This window comes from Podarcis muralis, chromosome 5, assembly GCF_964188315.1.
Source record: "Podarcis muralis chromosome 5, rPodMur119.hap1.1, whole genome shotgun sequence".
Classification (NCBI taxonomy): Eukaryota; Metazoa; Chordata; class Lepidosauria; order Squamata; family Lacertidae; genus Podarcis; species Podarcis muralis.
In genome coordinates, this window is record NC_135659.1 from 29,677,048 (window position 1) to 29,697,079 (window position 20,032).

Below are 20,032 nucleotides of genomic sequence, written 5' to 3' on the forward strand. Positions count from 1 at the left end.
AGACCACAGCACCACCTGCGTCCCCAGTTGACTACAACCCATGATGACCCTACAAGCCACACTTGTCTATAGCTATTCTCATTGCTTCGTGGAGGCAAGATTCTCCGCAATGTTGGTGCAGCCACTGAAAAGGTCCTGTTTCGTGTCATCATCAACCTCCACTCATCATCTTCCACGCAGGGATACAGAAAGGGTACAATTCAAGCCGGTAAAATTATTTCTGAGTGGCAGCCGTCTACAAACTGTGTCCATGACCAGGACCTGTGTCTTTGCTCCCCACTGCAAAACCCACACTGAGGAATTGAAGGTGTGGAAAATAACAGGCCCTCCTCATGATAAAAACATCCACGACTCATTCATTATGAGAAGAGAAAGAAAGAGATTGTATGCATCCTAAATGAGAGAAATCCTAAATATCAGAGCTAATTCAATGGGGCTTATACCCTGGGAAGCATTTCGGCCCAATGTTTCTCTTAAATTCCTTGTGAGCTAGTTTAACAAAAAACACTTATTAGGAAAATACTTTACGTCTTCCGCAACTGTAATCCTATATCCTAGCCCACTACCAAGAACAAATGAAATTAAACGTCCCCATAGACGTTGAGATATAAAATGTTCTATATAGCAATCATGAACCAAACCAAACAGCACACACAAGAAATAGTCTGACATCAGGCATTTAATAGGTAATAATATGTTACATATTGTATATTGTTGTGCGCTGTGATTCCCCGAAGCCTTTCCCAATGACGCTGAAAGCTGATATGATGCATTCTCAGCAATCTCCCCCTTTAGCGTTGATCATCAGCCTGTTAGAGAAGGAAATCATAATCCCCAGGATGATGAACTCACATAGATTCCCTGGAAAAATAAATATCCAACATAAGGCATCAATCAGCCGAGCAGAACTTTTAACCTTTGACGCATACAACTTGAGGTAGGAACAAATTGCATTAAAATTCGTTCACCAAAGGCGATACAACTCGTTCTCATCATATCTGTTGTAGAGTTGACAGTTTCAGTTAATTATCATTTTGATAAAAACCTGTAGAAGACTGGAGCATGTTTAAAGTTTGGAACAAGTTGGGTGAGGCTTTCGGTGATGAGAGAGCAGGCTTGGAGCATCTTGCAAAAACCTGCTCCCCCCCTGCCAGTGCCACTTCCCAGATCTCTCTCTCTTTTTTTAGACATTAACTACGGTGTCGGGAGAATGGGGATGATTTCATTGAAAGCATTGCAAGGAAGAATGTGTGTCTGCCTGCCTGATGTTGGCTGACCCAAGACTTTTTGCTGCTTGAGGTGAAAGTCAAGATAATAATAATAATAATAATAATAATAATAATAATAATAATAATAATAATAATTTATTTATACCCCACCCATCTGGCTGGGCTTCCCCAGCCACTCTGGGCGGCTTCCAAAAAAATATATTAAAATACTGTGCTACGTCAAACATTAAAAGCTTCCCTAAACAGGGCTGCCTTCAGATGTCTTCTAAAAGTCTGGTAGTTGTTGTTCTCTTTGACATCTGGTGGGAGGGCGCCACTACCGAGAAGGCCCTCTGCCTGGTTCCCTGTAACTTGGCTTCTCGTAGTGAGGGAACCGCCAGAAGGCCCTCGGTGCTGGACCTCAGTGTCCAGGTAGAACGATGGGGGTGGAGACGCTCCTTCAAATATACTGGGCCGAGGCCATTTAGGGCTTTAAAGGTCCGCACCAACACTTTGAATTGTGCTCGGAAATGTACTGGGAGCCAATGTAGGTCTTTCAAGACCGGTGTTATATGGTCTCGGCGGCCGCCCCCAGTCACCAGTCTAGCTGCCGCATTCTGGATTAGTTGTAGTTTCCGGGTCACCTTCAAAGGTAGCCCCACGTAGAGCGCATTGCAGTAGTCCAAGCGGGAGATAACCAGAGCATGCACCACTCTGGCGAGGCAGTCTGCAGGCAGGTAGGGTCTCAGCCTACGTACCAGATGGAGCTGGTAAACAGCTGCCCTGGATACAGATAGTTCTCTCCCTCCGCACGACAGAAACCAACTGAAGTGGCAGCTGAATCTTTCCTCAAAACTGGCTACAAGACAGCATCCTTGGGGGGGGGGGAATAGCTTGGCGGTGGGGCCCCGTGCACATTTGTTTTAGGGGGCGCTGCTCATTTGGCTCCTTACACTACCCTTGCCAGCCCTGTGCCACTTTGTGAGGTTGGGATCCGATCTTAATGTTTTGCCGGGCGAATACTGTAATTCAGATCATATCCCAGCCTCGCAAAGCAGGGCTGGCAGGGCAGCATGAAAAGGGATGCCACAGCCATGCGCCCTTTGATCCCAGCCTCACAAAGCTTCCTTCTCATGCCATCCTGCCAGCCCTGAGCTGCTATGCGAGGTTGCGGTGATCCAAGGGATGTGTCAGCGCGGCCACACTTGGCTTTGTTTGGGGGGTGCATTCTGGCAGCGTTGACAGCAAGGGCTGGGCTGGCATGGAAGGCTCTATTCACCCTCCACCCCCCTCCATGGTGCGTGTGGCCTCCCTGGGCACTGGCAAACTACGCAACACCACCTTAGAGTAGCTGGCCCATTCTCTCGTATTGCGTGTTCCTAAAAGATACATACAGTGGTACCTCAGGTTAAGTACTTAATTCGTTCCGGAGGTCCATTCTTAACCTGAAACTCTTCTTAACCTGAAGCACCACTTTAACTAATGGGGCCTCCTGCTGCTGCTGTGCCACCATAGCACGATTTCTGTTCTCATCCTGAGGCAAAGTTCTTAACCCGAGGTACTATTTCTGGGTTAGCGGAGTCTGTAACCTGAAGCGTATGTAACCCGAGGTACTACTGCAGTAGGATTCAACAAAGGAGGCTCCTAGGCCTGTCAGATCATCCTGCCTCTTGGTTACCTGCCTAGAAGCCGAAAGGAGTAAGGGGAAATTGTGTCTGTGGAAAAACACCACTGACAGACTCCATCAGCAAAGGGTCGGGCATGTGGGAGTTGTAGTCCAACAATGACAACAACTAATAATGATGATGATGATGATTTTTTTGATTTAAATCCCACCCATCTTGCTGGGTTTCCCCAGCCACTCTGGGTGGCTTACAACAATTATAAAAACACAACAAAGCATCAAATGTTAAAAAACAAAATATACTATACGAGCAACAAAAATACCTAATAAATCAATAGAAATCAACAACAACAAACAATAATACACTAGAGGGCCACCGCTTCCCCACCTCTGATTTAAAACAGAAATATAGAAATAAAACAGAAATATCTTACCATGGTTGGGAATACAGTGGTACCTTGGGTTACATACGCTTCAGGTTACATATGCTTCAGGTTACAGACTCCGCTAACCCAGAAATAGTACCTCAGGTTAAGAACTTTGCTTCAGGATGAGAACAGAAATTGTGCTCCGGTGGTGCAGCAGCAGCAGGAGGCCCCATTAGCTAAAGTGGTGCTTCAGGTTAAGAACAGTTTCAGTTAAGAACGGACCTCCGGAATGAATTAAGTACTTAACCCAAGGTACCACTGTACTGCTTGGGTAAACTTATCTGCTTGCACAGTCTGCTTTTCAGGAGCTGCCTGCTTCATTTTCGGCTTCTTCATCCATGGAAAGTAAAGACTCTTACTTTCTTATTTTATTTTATTTTAAATTTTGGTCTTTAGACTGCCCTCCAGCTGGAGCTTGTGTGGGGTGAGGAACCTTTGCTGTACTACAACTCCCATCATCCCTGGCCATTGGCCCTGCTTGCTGGGGCTGATGGAGGTTATGTAGTTCAACAACACCTGGAGGGCCAATTGTTCCCCATGCCTAACCTAGAGATGATGCATTCAATCAGAGAATCATCCTTGGCCAGTCCTTCAAATAGGGACTGTACTCTGTAAAGTAGGAACCTGGTCAACTTGCTTTTTGTTTTAATCTAATTTTTGTCCTCCGTTATCATCCTGTGTGTTATCTTTCATCCTCATTCCTTTCAGTTGTTGCAAAGGTCTCAAATAGTTTACTCTACGGTAGACCCACTGAAATACTTTAATAAGCACTTAACATTTATTTCGCACCCTTCACAGAAATGTCAGCGAGCACTTCACACTTGGAAACAAACCACGTTAAAAATAGCTGAACAAAATGTCTTCATGCCGGGATATATACTTTCACAGTTGACATGAGTGGGACTACTTTAAATAAAGTGGCACATATTATGCATTTAGGTATATTAATGTATGCAGCAATATATTCCGGTTTGATTTTTATTGGGTTTTTTGTTTGATTTCTGTTGTAAACTACCTCAAGAAAAAATATATACTAAAATTGAGCATTTCTGTATTATAAATACTCTGTTGAGCCAGTGCAGTCTTTGTCAATCTGGTCCTGTTCCTCTCCCCCCCCCCCAAGGGTTTTGAACTACAACTCCCATCATCCCCAGACAACCTGTTTAATAGTCAGGGATGATGGGCTTTGTAGTCCAAAACATTTAGAGGGTACCAGGGTGGCAAAGTTTGGGCTGCTGGCTTTGTTTTCGGCTTCTTCATCCGTGGAAAGGTGGAAAAGTGTGCCTCTGTGGCTGTCTCTTGAGTAGTTAAAAAAAAAAAGGTAAAGGACCCCTGGACAGTTAAGTCCAGTCAAAGGCAACTATGGATTTGCGGCTCTCATCTTGCTTTCAGGCTGATGGAGCCAGCGTTTGTCCACAACACAACAGAGAGCTGGAAAGGTTATTATTTTGTCCCTTTGCTGCTTATGCTGAAACATCTAAAGGTCAGGACTAGATGCACACAGACATTCTAGTTTACCATGAGATATGTCACAAAAATCTGCCTTCTTCCACATAGCATACTACTCAGAGAGGCGGGTGGCACTGTAGTCTAAACTACTGAGCCTCTTGGGCTTGCCGATCGGAAGGTTGGCGGTTCGAATCCGCGTGACAGGATGAGCTCCTGTTGCTCTGTCCCAGCTTCTGCCAACCAAGCAATTCAAAAGCACACCAGCGCGAGTAGATAAATAGATACCACTGCGGTGGGAAGGTAGGTGGCATTTCTGTGCGCTCTGGTTTCCGTACGGTGTCCCGTTGCGCCAGAAACGGTTTAGTCATGCTGGCCACATGACCTGGAAAGCTGTCTGTGGGCAAACGCCGGCTCCCTTGACCTGAAAGCGAGATGAGCACTGCAAACCCTTTGACTGGACTTAACCATCCAGGGGTCCTTTACCTTTTAGCTCTACTGATGAAACGGGTGACTTTATATCCCTGATAATAAATAAGCTGGAGTGCTGATTTTTGATGTGATTCATGTGTGCACTCAAAAGACATCAGAGCCGAAGTCATTTGCATGTGGTCAGCAACTTGTCAGATTCCGAGTTCATACAGAACAAAATTATGCAAAGCCCTTTCCTTTATTTCATTGCTTTTTTCTTTCAGGATGAATTCCTCAGGGAGTTTTTCTTTCCCAGGCTGGTGTTGCTCATTTGTGGAACTCATTTGCACCTTTTAAGATCAGTAGCAATGAGAATGTAAATCCATCTCTCCGGCTCTCTTCTTATTGCCCATGCCCCCCCTCCCACTGCTGTCCCAATTTCTTCCAACATCGGCTCTTTGACATTTAATGAAAGGCATTATATAAAAGGAAGGAATTGTTCCGCTGTCATGCTATGAATTCCAGCGAAATAGTGGCATTCTAAAGTATTCTCAGTTAATCTCACTTATGACAGACAGCTTTGTGTGAGAACATGTTCATTAGTTAAAGGTGAACTTGAGAAGTGCACCAGTTTCAAAATGTGCTCAGCTTTCACAATGAGCATTTAATTTGTTTCTTGGGGAGCCTCTTCTGAGTGCATATTTCTCCTCTCAGTGATGTCACTCTCCCGTGCAAATGCCATAAATCAGAACTGATCCTATGCGAAATACCATATCTATATCTATTGCATAGCCTTACTCATTTCAGACGGCAAAAGCATTTTTTTTAAAGGTGAGGAGGTCATGGGAGAGACTCATTCATGCTAAGAAAGAACTATTTCATTCCTAGAATTGAGCTTCAACTGAAAATAAGAATTGAGAATAGTAACAAACTGTACCTTTACTTGAGCAGCTGTTTATACAGTATTATAACAACAATATGTAGCAACTGTCTTATGACAACTGAGTCTGTCAAGCAATTAGATAATTTGTACAGTGGTACCTCGGGTTACATACGCTTCAGGTTCCATACGCTTCAGGTTACAGACTCCGCTAACCCAGAAATAGTGTTTCAGGTTAAGAACTTTGCTTCAGGATGAGAACAGAAATCGTGCAGCAGCGGTGCAACGGCAGCAGGAGGCCCCATTAGCTAAAGTGGTGCTTCTGGTTAAGAACAGTTTCAGGTTAAGAACGGACCTCCAGAACAAATTAAATACTTAACCTGAGGGTACCACTGTAATTGACTAACCACCTGCTTTTTAACTCCTTAATCATTTGCAAAACCACCATTCCAACACATGTATATATATATATATTGGCATATTTATTCACTTGCCTATACAGTATTTATATTTATATTTATACTTATGTTTATATTGGCTACCCAATAACATAGTTTTTATATCATAAAAACAATTGCAGCATAAGAATTTCTGGCAGAGACACGCCTAAAATCAAATTCACCAGATAACTAAAACTGCTGATTTTAAGACTATAGAAGTAAGTCCCAATGGGTTGTGTCCAATAGTACAGCTCAGCTAGTTGTATGGCTTCTGTTAGTGGACCATTAAAGGAAGCAATTTCGGTGATTTCCCCTGCAACCACCCTCCCAATCCCCTAGAGCAGGTTTAAGTGGGATGGGGAATCACCAAAAATTGCTTACTGCCCTGTTCCTGCAAACCATGCCATAAGCTCTCCATAAGAGAGAGGATGCCCTAGCTATGTAAAAGTTTGGTTAGGAAATAGAGCTTTGGAACTTTAATGGTTGTTTTCCATCCCCTTGCAAATAAAGATTCTGGGGCTGTCTCAGACCTGATCACTTTGGCACACACATTAAGGCTGCTGTGCTAAAGTTCACAATCCAGTTTTGATTTCCCAAACATGACTCCCCTTCCAAAGGATTCCAGGAACTGTAGGTTGTTAAAGGTGCTAGGAAGGATAAACTACAGGTTCCAGGATTCTTTGGGGGGGGGGAGTCATGTGCTATAAAAGTACATTAAATGTATGGTGTTTGCAGGACCTTAAATTTGACCCAAAAACGTGTTGATGGCCCTGATATTTAGGAGGCAGGTTTTCACGGAAAACCTAAGAAGGTCCAAGAGGATTAAGTGATAATTCGATGAAGTGACTCATCCACTTTCCAATACCTTCTAGTAGGCGGTGTGGGTTGGGTGCAGGAAGATAACTGTGTGAGAGAGGAAACTAAGAAGATTGCTGTTTGAATGAGACACATCAACAGCAACAAACTGAGTTGAGTAGAGATCTTTGGGTGCCTACTGTGTCTCCCTGGAGATCTGATGCCAGAACAGTGGACTTTAGCTGTCTGTTAGAGTCTGTAAGCCATGTAAGCCTAGGCTCAACCTATATATTGGAAAATAAAAACAAATATTGCATATTCCCAGTAAAGCCTGGATCATTAAGACAAATGGGGCATTGCCCCATCAACATCCATCTCAGCCTGCCCCCCACCTGCCTGATTTTTTTTTACTTGCAACTAGTCTAGGGGGCAAGGGACGCGGGTGGCACTGTGGGTTAAACCACAGAGCCTAGGACTTGCCGATCAGAAGGTCGGCGGTTCGAATCCCCACGACGGGGTGAGCTCCCATTGCTCCTGCCAACCTAGCGGTTCAAAAGCACATCAAAGTGCAAGTAGATAAATAGGTACCGCTGCGGCGGGAAGGTAAACGGCGTTTCTGTGCACTGCTCTGGTTCACCAGAAGCGGCTTAGTCATGCTGGCCACATGACCTGGAAGCTGTACGCCGGCTCCCTTGGCCAATAAAGTGAGATGAGCGCCGCAACCCCAGAGTCGGCCACGACTGGACCTAAAGGTCAGGGGTCCCTTTACCTTTTTAGTCTAGGGGGCAGCACTGCCTGTTACCTTCCTCCTGCTCCTTAGTCCCTTAGCTCCAGGGAAACCCAGCCAGATGGGTGGGGTATAAATAAATTATTATTATTATTATTATTATTATTATTATTATTATTATTCCATGATTTCCAGGCACGTGTCCACTACTTTCCATAGGGAAAATCTGCTGTTTACAGCTGAATGGAACAAACATCAAGAAACAGCGGGTTTCCCCAGGGAAAGCATTTTAAGAAAAGAAAGATGTCTTGGACCTGTGCCTAGAAATCAGAGGGCAAATGCAAGTGTGGATGAGCCCTCTGTGTTGCCCCTTGTAGAACCCAGCAGGCAGGAGGACGAGGATAAAACTTAAATCAGTTGGCTCTATGTGTCATTGGCTCTAGCGCCACCTGCTGTTGGCCTCCTGGCCTGCTGCCCATTCCCAATTGGCACCAGCCATCACTGTGTATTCCAAGAAGCCTCCAGTAACCTGGGGCATCCCAAGTTTCGAATTAATGGAAAAACTTCGAGTTGTGACTTTACTCTCAACAAGCACTTGGATCTTTTCCAGGAATTCTGTGAGTAACAGTTAGGACACAGTATTGGAAGTGAAGTCAATTTCAAGCCAGCAAACTGTGTTCCCGTCCTCTGGGCTCTGTGCCCTGATGCACAAATAAAGCTAATCCCACAAAATTCCCGAAGTGGAGCAGCCACAAACCCCAACTGAATTGAGGCAAGCACAGGTGCCCTTTATTAATTGCTCCAACCAAAAGCTATAGCAGTTTTACAACTCACAAAAGCATGGAATGAAAATATGCCTGGATCATCATTTTTGCATTTTGATCAGAAATCCTTTACAGGATTCTTCTATGGAAGAAAAAGCAATGGTATTGTCATCAGTCTCCATTTAGGCACACACACACACACACACACACACACACACAGAGAGAGAGAGAGAGAGAGGGGGGGGGGAATAGTATTTAAATTCAAATCAGATTTCTGAGTATCATCCAATTTCCTTCAATGGGCTTACCCTCTCGGATTACGGTCCTAGAGGCTAGAAAATATTTAACATTTAAATGTGCAGATACAGCTGCAGCTTACCCTTTTCACTTTAAGTTCAAGGGACGTTCCTCTCCCACACCTCTCTGGTCACACAGAAAGATTATGCATCCTAAAAGTAGCAGAGCAGTGATAAGGCAGAGCAGTGGCACGCTGCAACATGCAGAACGTTCCAGCACGTTTAAAACAGAAAGTTGAGAGAGATTGGCCCCAACTTGTGCCCGACCCTCGTTCTGGCAGCATTCTTGCTTGGGCTTGTTTTATTCACAAATCACACCCTGAGCACATGCCTGCTATATGGTATTCCTTGCCCCAGATTTACCTAAGAGTTTAGAAGTATGAATCTGGGATGATGTTCCCCTGCTGATTCTGCAGAACAGGAGACACGAAATGAATGGAAAATATTGGGATATATGTAAGTGGAACCTGCATCAGTTCTGCTTAGGGTTACAGCCAGTCATGCCTTATTCCTGATAGCAGAGCCTGAGACTCTGAATCTCAGGGTCGTGCGTTCGAGTCCTGCCTTGAGCAAAAGATCCCTGTATTGCAGGGGGTTGGACTAGATGACCCTGGTGGTCCCTTCCAACGCTACGATTCTGCAATTCCATTCCATTTTCACTCCCCTGCTCAGTCACTCACTGGCCACAGTGTACACTCAGTTCTCACTGTGCTTTGTGAGGAGTTCCCCAGCCTAGCTCCCTCCCTAAACTGAAGACAATTTTGTACTCCTTCAAACCTTGGTGTTTCCCCAAGCCTGCTGACACCTTCCCTCTTGTTTGCAGGTGCTGCTGTTTTGGCTACATCAGAATCTCTTCCCCCTGAAATGATCGTTCTGTACAGATATTCCAAAACAAAGCCAAGCCAAATCCAAGCAGCCTGGCTATTCTACCACACTGTCTCTCTCAACATCAGCCATAAATGAAGTTGATCCTGATTCAGAACTAGGGTTGCCATTTTTCAAAAAGTAAAAACCAGGACACCCAGAATGTTGTTGAGCTTTTTTTTTTTATAAAAACGCTAAAAAAACAACCCCACAATTTTTCAACTGACTTGCCTAAGATCCAGGACAAAGCCCCAAAACGCTCAACACTTTTCACTTTTGGGAATATGGCAACCCTAATAAAAGCATTTGGGGGGTTCTGGATTAGAGCAATGGCATGGGGGGGGGTAAGGTTGGATCCCCCCCTTCTGTACCATGGACCTGATCCAAATAAGGTTGGGGAGGCTCTGAATTTAGAAATAAAATTATGTTGGGCAACCCAAACACAGAGCTCCAATGTAACATGTCGTTTGGACCTTACTTCCAAATAAATAGCCACAGGATTGGGCTGTGCATGGCATGCCTGAGACTTTGTGCATTATTACACCGGAAAAAGGCTCTCTGCCCAATCTGGGAGTTCTGCTTGGCAGCTCAAGTTCTAACTGCTAGACGACGTCCGTTCATTTACTCCTTCATTGCTACAAAATAGGAGCAGTGAGTCATTCACTTAAGATGAGTCAGCATAGAATTGATTAGAAACAGGAGCCTCCCCAGGAATTTGGCTTTTATACGTACTTGATTTTGAAACTCGGCAGCAATTGCTGTTCTGAGTTAATTTCCTCCTAAGTGAGATTTTAATGTCATATTCTTCTTCCAGAGCTAGGGCCAGTGTGGTGTCATCGTTAGAGTGTCACACTAGGACATGGGAGACAAAGGCTCAGGGTTCAAATCCCCACTCAGTCAACCAGGTGACCTTAGGCTTGTCATGGCCTCTGCCTAACCTACCTCACAGGGTTGTAGTGAAGATAAAACGGGGAGGAAGAAAACTAGGTTATGCCACCTTGAGCAGTTTTGGAGGAAAGGTGAGATTAAAAAAGTGCAAGGAACAAATGGTCCTGCTCCCGGCATCTGTTCCTTCAAAACTCTGCCTAAGAAAGTGGCCAGGAGTTTCCTGGTCTTGGGGAGGGGATAATGAGAACTGCTTAACGCTGGATAAATTGGGATGCAATAACAACTGGATAAATTAGGGATGCGAGTGGCGCTGTGGGTTAAACCACAGAACCTAGGACTTGCCAAGGTTGGCGGTTCGAAACCCCGCGACGGGGTGAGCTCCCATTGCTCGGACCCAGCTCCTGCCAACCTAGCAGTTCGAAAGCATGTCAAAGTGCAAGTAGATAAATAGGTACCACTCTAGTGGGAAGGTAAACGGCGTTTCCGTGCGCTGCTCTGGTTCGCCAGAAGCGGCTTAGTCATGCTGGCCACATGACCCGGAAGCTGTACGCCGGCTCCCTCGGCCAATAAAGTGAGATGAGCGCCGCAACCCCAAAGCCATCCACGACTGGACCTAATGGTCAGTGGTCCCTTTACCTTTACTTTAACACTGGTTAAATTGGGACACACTGGGTGGCAAGCTTCTATGGCAGAATGCAAAGGAGCACAGCAGGCATGCTTCTGCCATTCAAGTTAGGGCAGGCATGCTTCTGCCATTCAGCATGAGGGCCGCATTCCCTTTGGGACAGCCTTCCGAGGGCCACAACTCAATGGTGGGCAGGGCCAGAGGCCAAAGTGGAAGACCTAGTGTCAATGTTACCTTTGTAATATAGGCTAGTTTCCACACCCCTTCCTACCTTCCAAGCGAATCACATTAACAGATTTCAAGGATGCATTTTCAGCCAATGGGTTTTGAGGGCCAGGGAGAGAGGCTGGGAGGGCAGTATTTAGCCACCTGCCCTGAGGTTTCCCATCCCTGCTTTATTGTACAGGTTGACTGTCAGTATTATATTTAAGTTTATATTATATCAGGGTCCCATTGAATACTTTTGGGTGTAAAAGTTAATGGGTTAGGCATTCTAAGGATTACCTGGAGCACCTGATGGAGAATCTCAGGGCGGGGGGAGCAGGAAATCCTGTCTTCCACCATCCTCTGTCCTATCACTCCACTCCTTTTATCTATTTGTCAATTTAATTGTGTCTTTAGGGATTTGGGCATCATGAGGTTGGGGCTCTGAAAGGGTGGCAAGATGGGAAGAGGTGAGAGACACCGTTTCATGACAAAGGGTTGTGGAAGATTGGATTTATTATGTGGAAAGGTTCCAGGAATATAAGTTGTTGTATTAGATTTAAAATTTAAAAAACTGAATTAAAATAAAGAGAAAAGGCAGAGCGGGGATTTGTAACAGAGAAACAAGGGGATGATTCACTTTGTTCTGTACTGGGAGTAACTAATTGTCCCTATTGCAACTGGAGAAATCTTAACGTGGTGGTGGTGGGGATGCGAAGAATAAATCATGTTTAAATACTTGCAGTCTCGGTTCTGCATTGTCATGTACGATCCAGCTGTTAATGATTTGAATCTTTTGTTGCGTGCAGTTCCTGTCTGGGGGAGTAGCAGTTATGCAACACTGTTAGGATGAAAATCCCATTGAATCCTGCAGGAATGCAGTGTTGACTTTAAAGCTGCAATCCTAAACCGCCTTTCTAGCAAGTTCTCTTGAACTTAAGTGAGGTTTGCTCCTGAATAGACATACATAGGATTGTGCTACACAGGAAGCCACCAAGAACCAGTCTAAAATTCATTGGTCAGGAATGAGTTGGATCGCTGGCGGAATATTTCCTTGGGGGGGGGGAGGGGGAGGGGGCAGTCGGTGCAAAGAGACGAGATTTTTTTTTTTAAAGCTGAAGAAATTTGTTGGTTTCCACAAAGCTCCACAATTTTTGTGGTACCCTAAAAAAAAAAAAAAGCTCCACAATTTTTGTGGTTTCCTTAAATTCTCAACAATTTCAGCAACTCCCCCCCCCCCCAAAAAAAAAATCTCAACAATTTTGTTGGGTTCCTTAAAAGGCAGAAATGACGCCTGGGGGGAATTTCTGAAATGTGGCTCTTTGTCCTGGATCTTAGGCAAGACAATGTGGCGTTTTGGTAAGAAAAAATATATCTCAACAATTTTGGGGGTTTCCTAAAAACAACTTTTGGGGTGATTTTGAGAAGCTTTGAGCCTGCTTTAGGGGGGGGTGACTTCGGGCCTAGGCGGGGTCACCTGTCCTCACCTCCTTCAGTATCCTGGTTTTTACGTTTTGAAATATGGCAACTCTACTCAAACCTGGCAGCGGAATTCTGCACCAGCTGGACATGCCCTGGTGGGGAAAAGGTGCAAATGTTGCAATGACAACTTTCATAAGTTTTTGAGTTGGAGAAAGTGATAAATCCGACTTGTCCGGCGGCGACTTTTAACCTAGAGAGGTTCCCGCTGGGAACGGCTAGGGAAACTGTCCGGATTTAGGAAGACTGAGCTGAAATACATATTGCACAACGTGTTTTTAAACAACCGGGACCGGGAAGAGAGGGAGGGAGTAGCGGAGGAGACGCAGCCCCAAGCCGAAAGACCCGGGTCTTCCCACGTTTCCTTCCGCCACGCGGACCCCATCCCCCCCCCCAAAAAAATAATAATCTGGAGGTCGTGAGGAAACACCACTGAGAGTGTACCATTACCCCGTCCACCCTCCGGGCTCCCCGAAGGGGACTGAATGACCCGCCGAGGCGCGCGAGGGGAGAAAGAGCGAGAGGGGCGTGTCCCCCGCGAGCCCCGCCCCGCCCCTCCGCCCAATGGGAAGCCCTCTCTGCTCTGAGCGGCGGGGCCGCGCGCCACTCCCGTCCGTTCCTCCGGCTCTCCTCAGAGAGGCTTCATCGGAGAGTCTTCTCCGCCGCTTCCTCCGGACTGAAGGGGAGGCAGAGCCGGGAGGAAAGAGGAGAAAAGGGGCATCGCGCTCCGAGAGGAGAACTTCGGTTATTTGCAAGGTAGGAGCCCGGCGTGTGGGGGGTGTTTGTGGGGAGAGTGTGGGGCACGGCTGGGGGGGGGGCAGGGAAGCGGCGCCGCCGTGTGGACGCAAATGCGGGGCAATCCCGGGATAGAGACGTTTTTGAGCCGCGCGGTGTGTCCGCTTCGGCCCACGAACCCGCCTCCTTCAGCCCGTCCCGAAGACCTGAAACCCCTCGGAAGAAGCCGGCTCTTCTCCCTCCCGAGAACAGCATAAGACGAGGAAATCCTCCCGCGAAGAAAAGTCACGTTTTGTGTTTCCACCCTCGCGGGAAACATGTCATGGTAGCAGGGGTGGATTTTTTTTTTAATGGGAACAAAATCGGAAACCCCTCACGAGTGGGGCAGTTTCATATATAGGTTCGTTTCTGAGAGGAGCAAGCGGTTTTGGTTTATGCGAGGCGACTTTTTATGCGCCGAGAGGAGTCGCTTCCTTGGCGCAGGAACTCTTGCAGGATTGGAGATCCGAGGGAGACAACAAACAGCAGCAACAACAACAGAAAGATCGTGCGTCCTAAAAACACACACACGACAACAACAACAACAGAAAGACGGTGCAACCTGAAAAAGAGAGACAATGCACTTTTGAGAGTCAAGAAAATCTTTCATGAAAATAAACCTGTAAGAAAAGACAACAGCGACACACTATTGGATTTAGCTAAAGCCATCGCAAATCCAGTTAGAGATCCGACAAACAAAATGAAATAAAAAGTAAAAACCGGCGTGTGTGTGCGCAACATATCAGATCAGTCAGTCCCCTTGCACAATCTGCAGCATGGTCTTTCATGAAAGCAGCAGGAATACTTTTAAAATAAACTCCTCTGCCCCCCCCCCCAATGTGCATCGACTCAGTGGGAGCTTTTGGGCGAAGTTCACAGTAGGAAATTGTCTGTCTCTGTGATGGAAGTTGATCTTTTACATCATTTCATTTTTTTAAATTTGTCTTTTTGATTCGGTGCAGTTGTGCATTCAGGCACGTGCCCAAAGCAGTTCTTATGGCGTTCTGTGTGTTGTTTACTATTGCGCAACTGCTACTATTATGCTTCTGAGTTTTTGGCTATGATTTCCCTTTTGATTTGTGAAGCATCTGAACTATGCTGCTCTTGCTGTGTTTACATTTTGATAAAAAGTTTCTGGGACCATACTCCCATATAACAGCAATACATCACTGTTTTCAAATGGTGTAGCCAAAACATCTTAGCGTAATGCTGCATTTTCTTTACTTCTTAAAACACCAGTGTTAGGTGAGTTTTGTTCACAGCTTGTTGCAGGGTTTTTGTGTGACCCCAGGAAGGTTTGTAAACTTTGTGTTGTGGGTGTGGACCAGGAATAAATTAAATCAAGTGGATGAATACTATTGAAGAGCTCTGGATGGACGGAAACTTAGGCTGCACACCTACTTGAGAATAAGCCTAGTTGAACTTGCTGGGGCTTGCTTTTGGGTAAACTTGCATAGGATTGGACAATTGGACATGTCTTTTAACTCTCCTGGGAGCAACTCTCCTGGCCTTTAAATGAATGTGGTCAAGAAAGTTACACTCTCAATCTCATGTACACTTACTTGGGAGTAATATCCACTGAATACAGTGAGTTATTTGTAGTAAACTTGCATACAGCTGGGCTGCCAGGCAGTGTCATTCCAGGACGGCAAGAGCAAGTTTGGTTTATGAATTTTCGAGTGTAGGTTTGCCATTTGTGGTTTTGTGGTATTGACTGAATTGGACAGAGCAACAACCAGCATAATATGTCGTTTGGACGAGTTGTACAAAATTATATCCTTTTGATTATTGCTGTTTCATTCTTGTGGCTACATCTTTCAATGCAGAAGGATAACACTTTAAGTTAATACAGCTTTGCATGTCTGGACTGTTTGTATCAAAAGTTTGTAGCCAATGTATGGTTGTTGAGTGTTCTGCATTTAACCAGCTGATTCTTTTAAAAGGCTGTCCCTCACTTTAGCCCATTTCTTTGTCATGAAGTGTGCATAAGAGGGAATCACTGTTTTCCTGTTTAAAACAAAAACAAAACTTAAATTGATTTGACAGTTAGTACTCTTGAATCAGAGTCAAGTAGGTTGTATTATTACTTGACTCCTAAATGTAGGTTCAACAATCATACTTTTTTGCTGCCCCCTTGGGATATTTTGCAACTTCACTGAAGTTGAAGAAGTTTGTAGTTACAGTCAAATCATTACCAACTCTTCCCTGAATGTGAACCAGATCACTATGTTTCAATCATTCTTTGTAGCCTGATTTTAGTGCACAACATCTAAATGCCCTTTACTTTCCTTTATAAAACAAAGCTGAAAAACTCCAGTAGCAAAATTTTCTGTGGTGTTTGGTCCTTGTTGTGCCAGTTAAAAATGCTTAGGAATGGCGTGTGTCAAAGTCATTAACAGAATCATCCCATGTACAGTATGTCTACTCGGAATTAAGTCACATTGTGTTTAATGGGGCTTACTCAGTAAGCCACATTGAACTAAATATGAATCAGTCCTGTGCACACATTAACTGTATGTAAGTCCTCTTGGAAACAATGGGACTGAATTCTGTGTACTGTACTTCAGCAACACACATTGGCACAACTATGTGCATGCCATGATATCCCCTGTTCCTACTTTTTACTATTAAGCAGCATTATTTCCACTCTAACTCTCAACATACATTCATGCAGTGAGGAACAGCAAACCAAGTTTCCTTCTAGTTAAGGTGAGAAGAGTGAGTACATTTCAGCTGTCTGACAGTGAAAACCTGATTCATGGTAGCTGTTCTCACCATGTCACACTTATCCCTACAAAGCAATCCTATTAGCATCTGTTAAATATAATAGTGCAACTCAACAGACCCCTGAACATTCACATCAGCATCAGTGCAGCTGCTTTCAATGCCAAAGTGAATATCATACTGTCACAGTTACTATGCATATCAACTGTGCTGTCCTAGTGTTATTAAAGTCAGTGGGAGTTGACTTTTGAGTAAATGTGCATGGGGTCAGATTGTAAATGTTTGGATGGAAATGATAGTTAGGTTGGTTTTTATGACGCCTAAAGAAAGCAGTGTTCAGTGTGATGCTTAAAGATGGGTAAGGGCTGTAGCTTGGTGATACGACTTTGTGTGTAGAAGGTCCACGTCCAATATATCAGGACTGATCCCTGAAATTTTTATGCTGCTGGTTGTATCTTGTACGCAATTTGTGTCCTCTAAGAAGACAATGCAATCAATGGTATTTATTTATTTTAGTTGGGAGGGATTGTGACTCAGTGGAAGAGCACATAGTGGCCCACTTCCCCAGGTCAGGAAGGCTGGAGCTTGAAGCTATTGCTTCAGCAATGAAGCAGCTCAGATTGGGAGCTTATATATAGACCTGGAGGCTCCACCTCCTTCCTGTCAGGTGCTGATCCACAGAGGAGTTTCCTTGTGCTTCCGCCTCCTGAATAGCCTTACAGATAGCTAGCAAGCTCCTTTGGTAGCCACTCTTAAGAGTTCTTTCATGGCTCATCATCTCATCTGCTCTTGTGGTCACAGGGGAGGTCTGAGAGCACGCCAGGAACCCAGGCAGCTGGTGGGGAGATCTTCAGTCTGGAGTAAGGATTTCCAGGTCCAATGGTTCCTCAGGATCATTGGTGGTATGGAGACATTCTGGAGGGTCCTGCTTCCTTGCTTATCAATTGAGGAGACATTGGGGGTTGAGGTCTGGGCAGGGTTGTATCCTGACTTTGGCTTTGTGCATAAAGAAGGTTTAACATTCGGTCCCTGGCCTCTCCAGTTAACATAATTATTGTAATAATCAGGTAGGTAGTGGCAAAGACCTCCTGCTGCACATTAGGGAGCCTTCTGAAACTTTGTGTCCTCCAGATGTTTGTTGTTGAACTCCAGTTCCCACCAGCCCAGCCAACATGGCCCACGAGCAGGGAATTTAACATTGGGTGGGGGGTGGGGGCTCACCACTGTTAAAATTTAGCATTTACCCCAGAGCTTAGATGGGACTGTGGCAAATCTGCTTTTTAAAAAGCACGCAGATGTGCAGTTTGGGATTGAGAGAAACTCCATTTTTCCCAGAGAAAGCCTGGGAGAAAAGATAAACTTTGCAGCATGCCCTAAAGGTCACTATCCTTGTGCTCTAGTGACCAACTGGGGAATGCAAGTTCAAAGATGAAGATCCTTTGCTACAACTTTCTGTTTTGCAAGGGCTGTAAGGCTGTAAACCTATACCTACTTTCTTTTGTGTAAGCACCATTAAACACAAAGGGGCTTGCTTCTGAGCATACATGCATAGGATTGCACTGTAAGCCAGCAACTTATTGGCTTTAATTTCTCAGCTGCTTTAAGACTGAGGCACCATAATCGTGGAACAGAAGCAATCTTTGCCACAGCAAGGAACTGAATGCCTGGCAACGGACACGTTAAATGGGAGCTAGCCAAAATAAATACTATTGTTTTCCCATAGATATTTTTTGCAATTAAAATGTTAGAGTTTTAAAAAATTTAAAAAGATGTAAAGAACAGCTAACACTGTGAGCTTATTACTATATCTACTGCATATTATCTAAAAGGTATCAAGTGTTATTGGGGGGCAGGGAACTAAATAAAGGCAGCAAACTCATTTTTTTAAAAAATAAAATAGTTAAGTACAGGATTGTGGCTCTGGATGCCTTGATAGAAGAGCAAGGTAGGAGTGCTGAATCCATTATGTTAAAGCAATTATTTCCCCTCTGCTTTGATTCTGAAAATCAACCTAACAACCTATTATAAAATTGCTTTTAATCAAGTAACCAGAGGGGTAATGAGATCTCTATTCAAATATTTTTGATATAGTTCAACAAAGGTCTTGACACCTGGAAAAGCTAAGTTGTGATTGGAAACACAGAAAGCTGCTTTTCACCAGATCAGACTATTTCCCAATCTAGCCTAGCATTGTCTGCTCCCAGCCTTCCTCAATCTGGTGCCTGCTAGATGTTGTTGGACTACAACTCCTATTATCTAAGAGTTGTAGAATGAGAGTTACCGGTAATTCCTTGCACTCATAATAAACACTAGTTACAAGTTGCACACAACCTTATGCTTGTATCAACTGGGAGGGGTTGATCTGACTTCGGCATGATCAAGCCATAGAGTGTAGTGGGCCAGAGGGAGCTTTTGTCTCTCCAACTTCCAAGAGTAGCTCACCTCTTCCTTTCAGAACATGTTTTACGTCTGTGCCTAGTAATAAAGCCAGCACATTTTCCACCAGATTTCTGTGATAGACTCTCAAGACCCTGCTGAATGTAGTTTAAAATTCCACACGATTTTAACTAGTGTTGTAAATCTTGAAAACTACAAATGGTGCTTACTAAAAAAGGACAATAATCTCCAAATGCCACAGTTCTGTTCATCAAGTGTTATTGAACTGACATGATGTTGACTTTAAATGTGGGTATGTGTCACTAGTAATCATTTGTCATGTAGATCTATCCTGACCTCCTACCCTTCCTTGGCTGTTGTTTTGACTATAAAATACTGATGTTCTAGAAAACATAGTTTTTGTGATCTGCTTTGACGATGATTGTTGTTCTCTTTGATTATTTATTTATTATTCTCTGTTATTAGAATGGGAGGGGTACAACACAGTTGTAGATCACATATTTTGCATGTGTAAGATCTCAGGCTTCATCCTGAGAACCTCCAGTTTAAAGTTTCTTAGGTAACAGGTGCTGAGAGACACCTTTGTCTGAAACCTAGAAAGCCCTTGGTAGTCAGAGTAGCCCAGGGGCGAAGAACTTTCTTGTTCTCCAGATGTTATGGACACCAGCTTCCAGCCAATATGGTCAATGGTAAGAGACAATGGGATATGTAGTTTAATATATGGAGGACCACAGACATACCAAACCTGGTCTACACCTTTAAAATGTGCTAGCAAGGCAGTTTGAGGACTGATTCCCTAGAGATTGCACATTAATTCAGGGAACTCCCCCCCCCCCCACACACATATGTTGAGGGTTCTGGGTACAGGCAGGCAGTTATTTCTGAAGAGCACTGGGAACAGCTTCCCCCTTAATTTTGTACAATGACACTAGCGCTGATCCAGCACTTGTAGCTTGATATCTGTAGAAATGGAATGGGAGGGAAGAGAGTCACTGTGGGAAGAAATGCTTGTGCATTCCTATCCTAATTGCAGTTGATTCTTCTAGCCTGGCAAGTCA

The 20,032-nt window shown here is 44.5% G+C and overlaps 1 protein-coding gene and 1 long non-coding RNA gene across 2 annotated transcripts in view; one reads left to right on the top strand and one right to left on the bottom strand.

Annotated features, from left to right (window-relative positions):
- Positions 1 to 661: 661 nt before the first annotated feature.
- Positions 662 to 9,691, bottom strand: LOC114598335 (uncharacterized). The gene is made up of 2 exons (XR_013392767.1): positions 9,103 to 9,691; positions 662 to 861 (listed from the first exon to the last, which is right to left on the bottom strand). It is a non-coding gene; the product is annotated as an uncharacterized LOC114598335 (long non-coding RNA).
- A 3,990-nt stretch (positions 9,692 to 13,681) lies between these two features.
- TGFBR3 (transforming growth factor beta receptor 3) overlaps positions 13,682 to 20,032 on the top strand; it is a 132,505-nt gene continuing 126,154 nt past the window's right edge. Inside the window, exon 1 of the mRNA XM_077928476.1 lies at positions 13,682 to 13,835. The gene's annotated coding sequence lies outside the window, so the exon portion shown is untranslated. The remainder of the gene's footprint in view (positions 13,836 to 20,032) is intronic.